At 43.4% G+C, this 11,316-nt stretch overlaps 1 protein-coding gene across 2 annotated transcripts in view; it reads left to right on the top strand.

Moving 5' to 3' along the window:
* Window positions 1-11,316, top strand: part of mgat4c (mgat4 family member C) — a 180,054-nt gene that overhangs the window by 89,294 nt on the left and 79,444 nt on the right. For both annotated transcript variants that reach the window (XM_050072497.1, XM_050072498.1), the window contains exon 4: window positions 8,672-8,755. The gene's annotated coding sequence lies outside the window, so the exon portion shown is untranslated. The remainder of the gene's footprint in view (window positions 1-8,671; window positions 8,756-11,316) is intronic.

Raw genomic sequence — 11,316 nt, 5'->3', positions numbered from 1 at the left:
ATAATCTGTAGCTATTGTTTTTATATTTGTCTGCTGTTGCTTTTGCTTTATGTTTGCTTTTTAAATGCATTTTCTGCACTGTTTTTAACTATTTATACTATTGCTTTTAGCTTTTGTTTTTAATGATCTATTGTTCCTTTAATGTTTTATTTTAATGTATTTCTCACATTGAATTGCCTTGTGTATGAATAGTGCTATATAAATAAAATTGCCTTGCCTTGCCTTGCCTTACCGAAGTACATCTGCTAACCGTATCACCGCACGGAAGGAAGTGTGCATCTACTCACGGATGAGAGGTTCGTGCTTGTGACAGCTGGAGATGTAAACATTGAGCGTCCTCTTCAGCTGAGCTGTAATATTAGCTAGCTCAGTGGTGCCACCAGTACATGCAAGCTTCCTTCTGTGATACCCTTGGTGGCCGAAACACACTGGCCACCAACTGGGTGAAAGAATATGCTCCTATTACTTTCAATGTACAACCCATCAGCGGCAGCAGCAAGACATGCGTCCGTGCTCCTGGATGCGCCGCCACACGTCACACCACTGTCCTATTTCCAGCCTCGTCACCCCCAGAATTAAATGCATTTTTCCCAGCTCACTCTTTGCTTGTACAGACCAGCTCCTGTAGCAGCTCGACTCCTCTCCTCACCATGGATGTATAAAGACAACTCTGTAGTTATTGCTGTGTCTCGTGTGCGACAAAGAGTGGACAAGGAGAGACACGTTGTTGAGGTGGGGAAATATCCCGAGCTAAACAACCCACAATCCTGTCATTATAAAGACAACGGCCAAAAAGATAAGCCGAACAGAGATCGGCTCTTCAGGTGAGAAATCAACTTTAATAAGTGGCTGTTTGCACATTGTTTTAAGCTAATGCAGAGGTGGAGGAAGTACAGATGTTTCAGTAAAGTAGAAATAACTTTGCATGGTCGCCTGTTGACGAGATGCAATGCAACACGTCCAGTGTGTGTTGAGGGCGGCCTTAAGCTTTCAGCCTAAGGGTTGGGTACTGTTCTCTAGTGCCATCTATTGGCTGTATCCATGTCAACAGAAAGGACTCATGGAAGTATGAGGGCAGTGACTTTCACAATGTTTCTCTATTTTCGTACCTAAAGGAAGAATAAATTAACCTTAAGAGGAAAACTATGTATTTTGTATTTCAGGTTGAACTGTCCCTTTAAGTATTTCAGTTGCCTAACTGTTTAAAATTCAGTCAGCATTTTGGACAATGGGACAGTTTCACTTGAGCTCCATCCTTATCATGCAGTTCAGTTCTAAAAATATGGAATGAAGGTGTTCATACAGTTAGCACACGTCAGCAGCTTGGTGGTAGAACATCACATGTCAGAAGCAGAAAAGCTGCTGTATTGACAGCAGGCCTGTTTACATCCGAGGCTCCGGCAGTCAGACAGCATTGATCAGCTCCTTGCTCTCTGCATAATTCTCAGCATTATCCTGCAGCCGAATGATTAGCCTCGGGGGAAAAAGTAAACAGGAGCGGGTAAAAGTTGCAAATCATCTTTTCATTATATTTTTCTGCAGCCTCCCTCGTAAGTCCTCATCACAGAGCCGAGGCCTCTATCTCCAAACTCTGCAGAAATATCAATATGGATTTAGGAGTCTCCCTGAAGCAAGGTCCTCAGCTAATTAAATCTGTAATCACTTTGTACTGTAAAAACACAAGCAGGGGAGGAGGGGACGGGGGAGTATGTGGCGGTTTAAATGAGGGCCAGTGGAGTTTTATTTAACAAAGACAGCTAATTGGGTCAGAGCTCTTTATCCTCATAAAGCACAGAGGTTTCCTGCTATCCAGTCGGACCGCTTACGGCTCTTTGCTCTCAAACAGAGTTTGACTCTTCCGGAGAGAGTGAGACGGGGGAAAAAGAGGTTACGGTGAAGACAGAGCAGAGCCGCTGTTGTCAAGGCTACGGCAAACAGGTATTTTATATTGTCTTTGGGGTTTGAAGTCACTTGTACGACGAAGGAGGTAATGGGATTCAGAAGCGCTCCGTGTCGAGAGTGAATTCTAATAGAGGAAGAAGCTACAGAGACGTACGAGTCCATGAACTCCTTCCATCTTTCATCTCAAGAGGAGGGTTCATGCAAGCAAGGTGTTGCGCGCCTCGCTGGTGCCAAGCATCCTACAGCTGTCGTGTCTCATCACAGAACCTCTCTCCGCCTCCTCTCTATATATTGTATCAAGATTCTGTGTCGTGGGACGAGCAGAAGGTAATGTGTCTTGACTATATTCTCTGATACTCAAGAGTTGTGCTCTTTTGGATAGTTGTAGTGTGATCTGACAGGTCATGGTGGACTTGTGAAATTATAGCAAACTGTCAGAGTCCATTAGTAAACAATAAAAATAGTTCAGCTCTGTATTTGAAACAGAAAGCGGCTTTTGGAGGGTGAATCGTGAAATTCTTTTTAATATAATTTAATCCTATTGTCATTGGTTTTTGTTATTCACATAATTTGACTTACCTAATAGTCTATTTCTTGAAAAAATGATACTAAATGAATCCAGTATCAGTAGAACTCTGTAGCTCACATTCCGTGTTTCAGCATTTCACTAATCAAAGGTGACAATTCTTTGTGTTGCATTGAATATTTGGGGTGTAATGGTTCACAAAATTCATGGTTCAGTTTGATACTTTACAGGTGTGTCATGGTTCGGTGTGTTTTTGATACAGCAAAAAAGCAGAAATGCCAGAACAAATAACATGTATTGTTACATGACTATTAAATATATATATACACACACATTATATAAGAATATATATGGAGGGGTGTTTTCTCTCCCAACTCATGTGGCTCTATGTAGCAGTAGTGATCATGACACCAGCAAAGGAGGAAGTCAAGTGATGTAGTATAAAAAAGCAGCAAATGTCAACGTGGACAGATGGGTCAAACAAACACAAGACTTTCACCCAGAAGAGCGCTGTTTGTGTCCTGTGTGAGACCAAAAGTCAGCGTTGAGGTATTTTAATTTAGTGCATGAGCTGACTTGAGTCGCCACTTCAAGTCCTCGTATGGACCAAGTATGGAGTGTCAACTGGTAGCTTGAGAGGTGCCAGCTCACCGCCTGGGCACTGCTGTGGTGCCCTTGTGCAAGACACTGAACCCACAACTGCTTGGGGCACCTGTCCAAGGCAGCCCCCTCGGTCTGACATCTCTCCACTTAGTGCATGTACAGGTCCTGTTTGTGCACGTGTGTGTATTTCGGTCCTGTGTGTAAATGGCAACAGTGACAAAATTGAATTTCCCCTCGGGGATTAATAAAGTATATCTTCTGACTTATGTTACGTACCTAACGTAACAAACAAAGTTATTTTAAAGCAAATTATGAACCTTTCCTAAACTTAACCAGGTTTTTGCCAAAGTCTACCATTTTGAAAAGACAGAGGAAACTGACGCGTACAAAACTGACATTTGAGGGGAACATAGTGTTTTAGTTTGAAGTGTGGAGCCACTGACCAAGCTGCCTTATTTAATGAATTGGGAGTGAAAACGCATTGATGTATGTATGCTACGTATTTCTGTATATTGTATAATAGATGGCATGGTTATGTATTTTTAGGATTAATACATATCAGGTTTATGGTCTAATTCAAGTTAAAGCTTTACAAACTGGTATTGTCACGGCCAATATTTGTTAATTTTGTTCACCAGAGTTTACTTTGTATCCTGTGATTTAATATTTGTGCTTCTCATCATACATGTACAACTGTGAGCATTATCTGTCTCAAATTATTCCATGCATAATTATCAAACTCATCTGTTTGGCAGAGTGAGGTGTGAGAAGTTCTAAATTTGTTTAGGTGCAGATCTGTTTGTGTAAAAGCTCAATAACAGTTTCTTATTGCAGCAAACTACTTCATGGAAATAAATTAGTGTAAGGTTCCTTCCACTCTGACAGTTTTTGGGGCTCGCACAGATTTTTAATTCAGATGTTGTGTAATCGACTTATTTCTGTGTTGAAGCAGCCGCAGCGTGTCAACTGTACTCTTTAGTATTCTCTGCTACACATTAACAGCACTTACTGAATTAAAATGAAACAGACACAGTGAGACTCAGAGCAGCACGTCGTGCTATGAGAAAAAAATTACAACAATATATAAGTCATTAAGATGTTTAACTTGTCCCGGGCTGAGCACATTACATCAACAAACACCCTCCACTTGGAGTAAATAGTGGCAGGACAAACACTTCATTAAAACTTCACAGAGAAGACAAATGAAGAAAAAAGGAGAACCTCGCTAGGGTTGCCTCATTACTCCCTCTCTTTTCCCTTTGAATTTGAAAGCCAAAGGAGTCGCTGTGCATCTACGGTTTCTCTGTGAGCTGCTGCTCTGAGGTGATGACCTCGCGCTGCCTCCATCCTCTGTGTTACTCACATTTGTGTCTGTCCCCGGGGCTCTTCGTCTAAAGAGCTCGGACTGAAGAGGCAGGCGGGCCAGGCACAGTATGGCGAGGTTAGCCCGGCCCTGGAGAAATCTTCACAGCGACCTGATTTCTCTTAGTTGCTCCCCATATTCCCCAGATCTTCCGCTCATATTCACCTGATCCTCTGTCAGAGCCATTTTGTGAGGAAAAACTTCAGTGAAACAACAGTGAAACTAGAACAAGATTACAGACTCCAGCAGTTTAATTGCAGATTGCAAGGCAAGTTTATTTGTTCAGCACATTTCAGCGACAAAGCAATTCAAATACTTTACATAAAACATCAAAAAGCATCAAGGCAAAGTGCAAAAAAACACATTTAACCCCATTAAAGAGCAAGAGAATAGAAGATAAAATTAAAAACTAGAATTACTGCCTCACTGTTGTACGCCTCTGTGAATCATCTAAGTTGCACTTAGATTACATCCATGTCAGTGAAAACATGGATGCTTCACACACAGAAGATCTATACAATCAGCACAGTTTCAAGATTAGAGTCACCAATTCAGTATCTGACCAAATGTCTCCCCTTCTGTTCCTGAGATATGACGTTAAAACATGATGATGTCACAGTCAAGCTGACCTTTGACCTTAGCACATGAATTCCCAAGTTAGGACCAGAAACATGTTTTGTGAGGTGACAGTGACCTTGACCTTCGACCGTCAAATGCAAACCAGTCCGTCCTGGAGTCCGGGTGAACATTTGCGCCAAATTGAAAAAATTCTGTTAAAGTCAGATATTACATTCACAAAAACAAGATGGATGCAAGGTCACAGTGACCTTTGACCACCAAAATCTAGTTAGTTCTTCCTTGAGTCTCCTCTTCTGTTACTGAGATATGACGCTGTATAATGGCCAGAAAGGGGCTCTTGCTTATGATGTCACAGTTAAGTTGACCTTTGACCTTTTGGATATAAAATATCATCACCACATTATTTTATCGTATTCACATTTATGTGAAGGTTATGATTAACGTATTACTTCATGAGTCACGGCTAAAAACATGTTTTGAGAGGTCACAGCGATCTTGACCTTTGACGCCCAAGTTTGTGCCAAATTTGAAGGAATTCTCACGAGATATTTCTGAGGGAAAAGTATTTCCTTATCCGCTGTGAGGGCTCAAGGATAGTGTTAAATTTGTATGCTGTAAAGCCCCCGGAGGTAAATTGTGATTTGTGACAATGGGCTTTATTAATTAAATTTCAATTTAAGTTGACAAAGACATAATCACAGTGACCTTGACTTTTGACCTTGAACCAACAAATTCTAATGAGTTCATTCTTGAGTCCAAATGAATGTTTGTGCCAAATTTGAAGACATTCCCTCGGGCTGTCCTTCAGTTCACAAGAATGAGATGCACAGCCTGAAAACAAAATGCCTCCAGCCATTTCGCTATCGCCGGTGCCTTGGCAGAAAAACATGTTTTATTTCACAATAAAACCTAAATTTGGATAGATGTTGAAAAACAGCAAAGTTATCCTTTAATTGGAGATTACATTGCAGCAGCAGCCCGAGCGCCTAGCTGTCAGGTGTCCCTGCAGATTTTTCTTTCATTGTTTAATCTGGCAGATAATTGCATCCATTATTAGAAATGATGCATAACGTCTGCCTGAGATCTGGTCGTGACTGTTTCCATGAATCCTCATCAAAATTGCATATTTTCAATATCAGTGGGATAGCAATGTGTTGAGAAGAATCTCTCATCACAGCTTGTCATATTCATCTCGCCGAGATCTGAGTTAATATTAGCGATTGGTCCCCGAGTCACGTTCAGCCCCATCTTTTCATTCCAGCATCTGGATTTAATTGGTGCTACGCTGTAAAGCCACAGCTGCTCTGCCTGTTAGGACAATAAATTACCCCAATTAGGAGTCGAACAAAAGAGGCTGTCTGACACCACAGCCCGCTGCCATGCCTGGAGATTGGAATGCGATGGAATGAGGCTTCTCGCTGACGTGAAGCCGCACCAAAACACCTGCCCCATCATCTCTCTGATCAAAACACAGTTCCAGTCCAGCGGTTATATAGAGCAGGAGGAGATTGCTTTGCATGGCCTGCAGCTCGCTGTAGCCTCACTCGCCGGAGCTTGTGGTGTGCAAATGAAATAGAAAAAGTGTCACAGTGTTTGAAATCAATAGAAGGTATGGTGGAAGGTGTGTAATTACTGGGCGGATGATTAATTGGTGTTTGGATGATGAGTTGTGGATACATCCAGGTTTTCTGGCAGCCGCCTGCCATATCGATGGCACCGGTAATGAAGGCAATAATGAGGGAAGGTTTAGGAGGATGTGGAATGGGAGGAACAATAGGAACATCTGTGCCTCTCTACAGTTAGAGTATAATTGAGACCATATTTCATTTTCCTCTTTGAAAGCTAGCCCTACTATACTCGCTCTCTGAGAGATGAGACATATTTATTTGCCGCTGTAACACATTCGCCAGCTCAGGCGACTCAGGTGGTCTACCTTTGAGGAGAATGTAGGGTAGCTGCCGCCGTGACGACGGTCTCTATCTCGATCAGCACTCCTTCCACGTCTCGGCCCGGCCACGCCATCCCTTTGTCTCACCGCTTGCTGTGAACACGCCATTAAGCCAGCCAGAGTTTGACAAGAAAAATGAAGTGTGCTATTTCCTGTGGCCTCGAGTGTCTTCCTGAATAATGAGCGCATCGCCTGGACCCCCCTCCCACTCCCTGCCATTGGTTTTAGTCTCCCCCTCCAAGTTCCAGTCTGCTGAGAGAGTGAAGGGGTCTTTAGGTTGGCGCTTGTCTCGGAGAAGAAGAAGAAAAAAAAAAAAAAAGCGGTCATGCAAGACCTGTCAAACTAAATCTGGAAACCCCAGAAAAAGAAAGAGGATTAGATGAATGAAGTGGATTTTATTGATGAAATCCTCATCCCATGTCACGGTATTAGAGAATGCAGAATAGGGCCTACTGTATCTGAAGAGAAATCCATTATGATGGAGCATCATGAGATGGTGCAAACAGCTGCAAATGTGTGAGCCAAATTAACTGGCACTGTTTCCCCACATCTCATATATTTCCGTGCTTTTTTAAACACGTCAAATGGCTCAGCGGCACCACTGGATCATAGCAAAACGCTGCCTCATGCAGCAAACCGCTGAGAAGAAAGGGGAAGCTCCAGTGCTATTTCCTCGCCCGGCCTTATTTCTCCCAATTACCAGCGTGTGAGAAAACAGTCTGACACGACTGACCTCCTCTCGGAGAGCTGTGGTCATGACTGGAAGGCTCTCCCTGCTTATTATGACAGAATAGTTATGGTAATGGAAGGAAAGTCTGCACCGTGGCGATAGCACTGCAGGAACGGATAGCCTATTATCCACCACTGTGTGCTGGTAGTAATGGTGAGAGAGAGGGCATCCTATCTGTTATGGTGATGATGCATTTTAAATGGGTAGTGCCTATTATATATCAGTGGATGATAACGGTAGGAGAGAGCATCCTCTGGGTTATGGTCATGATGCCAAGGAAATGGTGAAAAGGTCCGCGCAGAATACACAGAGTGCGCTGTCGTGGTTTTATGGTGATGGATTGAACGAAGGGAGTGGCGGGGTTTTTCTCTCTCGGTTGTAATTACGGCGGGCCGGCCCATGTGTTCAAAGAGCGTGAATATCCAGGGAAGGGAAGACAATATATGTGTGTGTGCTGCCACGTGCACACGACAAACAAGAGCCACGCAGTAGAAAGAGAGCCTTAGTTAGCTGTCTGCTTGGCGCTTCGCCGCCCCTGTGATGTATGTTTATGGCCCATCATCTCTAGCCAATTACCCTGCCTCAGTGTGAGAGCGCCGCACCTTCCCCATCACAGCCGTCAGTGTCTGAGCGCGGAGAGAGACGGTGACAGTTAACGTTCCTGGACATCCCTGGCAGTGTGCTGTTTTCCTAGGGGGCTCTGGAGATTCATCTTCAAAAGTAAGCCACGGGGTAGCAGAGTCTGCCGAGTCTACAGCTGCTGTGGGAATTGGAGGCTTGTTGACTGTGTGTCTCTGTGGGTGCGTGTGAATGCAGTGTGGGTGCTAGAAGTTAGCACAGTATGTGTGCAAACTTTAAGAATCTCAGTTTCCCACGCACGCTCCTGTGAGCTGCGTGGATCGCTCACAGTTCGATACATTGACGCATGCACATGGTAAATGATGTGTGATCATCACGTTACACTGAAAAGCCTCCCAGCTGGGAAATGACCTCGGCATGTCTGTTCTCTTTGTTTCCCAGATACAGCCGAGGCAGACGTGTTCATGTTCCCCGTTCAGGTCAACCTGCAGACTCTCTCCCACAAACACATCTGACTTTTACAAGGTAATCTTCATCTCTCTCTTTTTGCATCAGAAAATTGTGTTTTGTGCTGAATTATACTTCTGTGTTCGGCTCTCAGTGGTGTCTCAGATTGCTTTTCCATAAAACGTTCTCCTGCAGAGAGAAGTCACATTAGAAAAGGTAAACCAAATCAAAGTCGCAGCGCAACAGCCACGAAGCCTAATTTGCTTTTTGCAGGGAGTTGTTTTTAACCCCGTTGACACCGATGAGGAGCGTGACTTCATCTCAGGCAGTCCTTAAACTTCACATTTGGATGATTTCTCTGTGAAACTGAGAATGCAGAGTGGCAAGACAAGGGTTTATATTTTGATTTTTTTTTTTCTTTCTTTCTGGCTCCATATTCACACACTGTGACAGATTGAAACTGCAAAGCTGTGTTTGTGTTGGCTAGATGAAGGAACGTTCCTGCCCAGAGGGTTTATCAGGGAGAGAAAATATTGACCGCCAACAGTTGCACTTTGGTGGTGTTATTGCTTTTCACACTTGTGTGATACAGACAGCAGTCGCCAAGCACAACAATTGTAAACCCGCAGCCATATTGACAGCCGCATTGCTCTTCTGTGCAGGGCAGCATATCCAGCTTATGCTGTTTACTTTTTAGCTTATTTCACCAAAGTGCTTTTCGCAGACAAATAATATAAAAGTGCTGCAACAAGGTGAGAAGGAAAGAAAATACTTAACTGGAGGTGAGACACCAGACCAAGAGGGGCCTCTAAATATCCTTCTAAATTAAGACTACAAAACACAGTGACAAAACAGCAGCAGAATGTGTGTGTGCAAGTGTGTGTGGGTTGTGTGTGTCTGGCTCTCTTTCAATATGCTGTAGCATTTTACTTGCTCAGCCAGCTTCTCTGATTATTGGTTTAGCTCACAGGTGAAGTCAATTCATCATCTCAGTATTAGAGGGTGAAGCTCTGAGGTATCGGCTATCGCTGCAGCTGCATACACGGCCCTCTGTTAGTGCAATTATAAACTCACTGGTATCACATCTCAATGTTTATTCATTGGTTAAAGCTGAAGAGACAGAAAATGACACTTTCACCAGTCACTCTGGAGGCAACTAGATTATTATTGTATGTTATGAATGTGGTGATAGGATTAGATTTTGTTACTGTTTTACAAAATTCCCTTTTCCACTGGACAAAAAAGTCACTAACAACTGACACCCTGCTTTTGTCTTCAATGGGAAAGTTTCCAGTCATCATTTATTCCCGGTAAAAATGACTCTGCAGTGGCCACAGGTATTTATTAGGGGGGGGGGGGGATCGACACAACATAGTATCACGATATTTTGCGTGGAGATATTGTATCGATACACGCCAAGTATCAATTTTTTATTGTATACATTTGATTTTGCAAATACACATTTTAACACAACTTTTCATACTAGAATAATAAATCAGTTGCTTTTTCGGTCCACTAGATGGTGCTGATGTTTATTTTCCTGGTGAGGTCAGCAGAGGTCTCATGCTGCATTCGTTTTGTACTCGGAGGTCGGAAGCGGGAATGATGTCACCTCCGAGTTGACAACAGTTTTTGCATTCTAGTTGACAACGGTGGACAAGTTGGAAAAAAACATGGACGCCCGCAAGAAAGCCTTTGTTGCCCTTGCACTTTCGGAGTAGAGACAGCTTCAAAACCATCATGCACTCCAACTGATGAACGCCGCAGATGAGGCTGACCTAATGTAAAACAAATAAGATAAAATTGCCATAAACAGTACTTTAGCAGAGTGTTTACTCACTATGTATGTGACTGGCAGCCATCTTGAATTCGTAAGTCGGGGTTGATGCGGTTGCTCCAAGTTTCCGAGTTGGAAATCCGATCTCAGGGTGCGTTCGAGTTTAAACTTCCGACTGGGAACTGGGAATTTCCAACCTCTGAGTACAAAACGAACGCACCATCAGTCAGTGACATTTGGCAGGAAGTTCATCAAAACAAAGATGGAGGCACCGGAGAAAGAAATCAGAAATGTGCCGTCGAGGTTTAAATCAAGTGTGTTTTTAACACAGAAGGAAAGGAGGACTTGGATATGACACATGAGATTTACAAGCAGTGTCATATGAGAGTAAAATACTCTGGGAATACTACAAACATGAGGGCTCACTTCACACACCACCATCCAGAGATAGTGTTAGCCGCTGACGGCCATGCTGATGCTAAACCTGCTACGGCGAAAAATCAACCAACACTGGACACACTTAGCTCGACACAACTACCATCCAGCTCTAAGAGAGCTCAGAAAATAACAGTCCATCACCTACTTCCTGTGCAAAGATCTGCGTCCATACAGCGCTGTTGAAAACCAAGGCTTTTGTTACATGCTAAAAACACGTGAACCCATTCACACCAGACCAAACAGTGCAGACCTCCTGCAAACTGCAGCACAAGAATGTAACAGACAACACTTCTAACATGGCTGCTACCATTCAGTTAGCGGGATACCTACATGTGAAGTGTTTGGCTCAGGTCTTAATCTGTCCTCTCAGAGGGCGTTAAGTCTGCCCACAGTTCAGACTGCCAGGTGTATGCAGCATTTCTGA

Source organism: Epinephelus moara, chromosome 20 (genome assembly GCF_006386435.1).
Source record: "Epinephelus moara isolate mb chromosome 20, YSFRI_EMoa_1.0, whole genome shotgun sequence".
Lineage (NCBI taxonomy): Eukaryota > Metazoa > Chordata > Actinopteri > Perciformes > Serranidae > Epinephelus > Epinephelus moara.
This window is presented reverse-complemented; position numbering and strand designations above follow the sequence as displayed.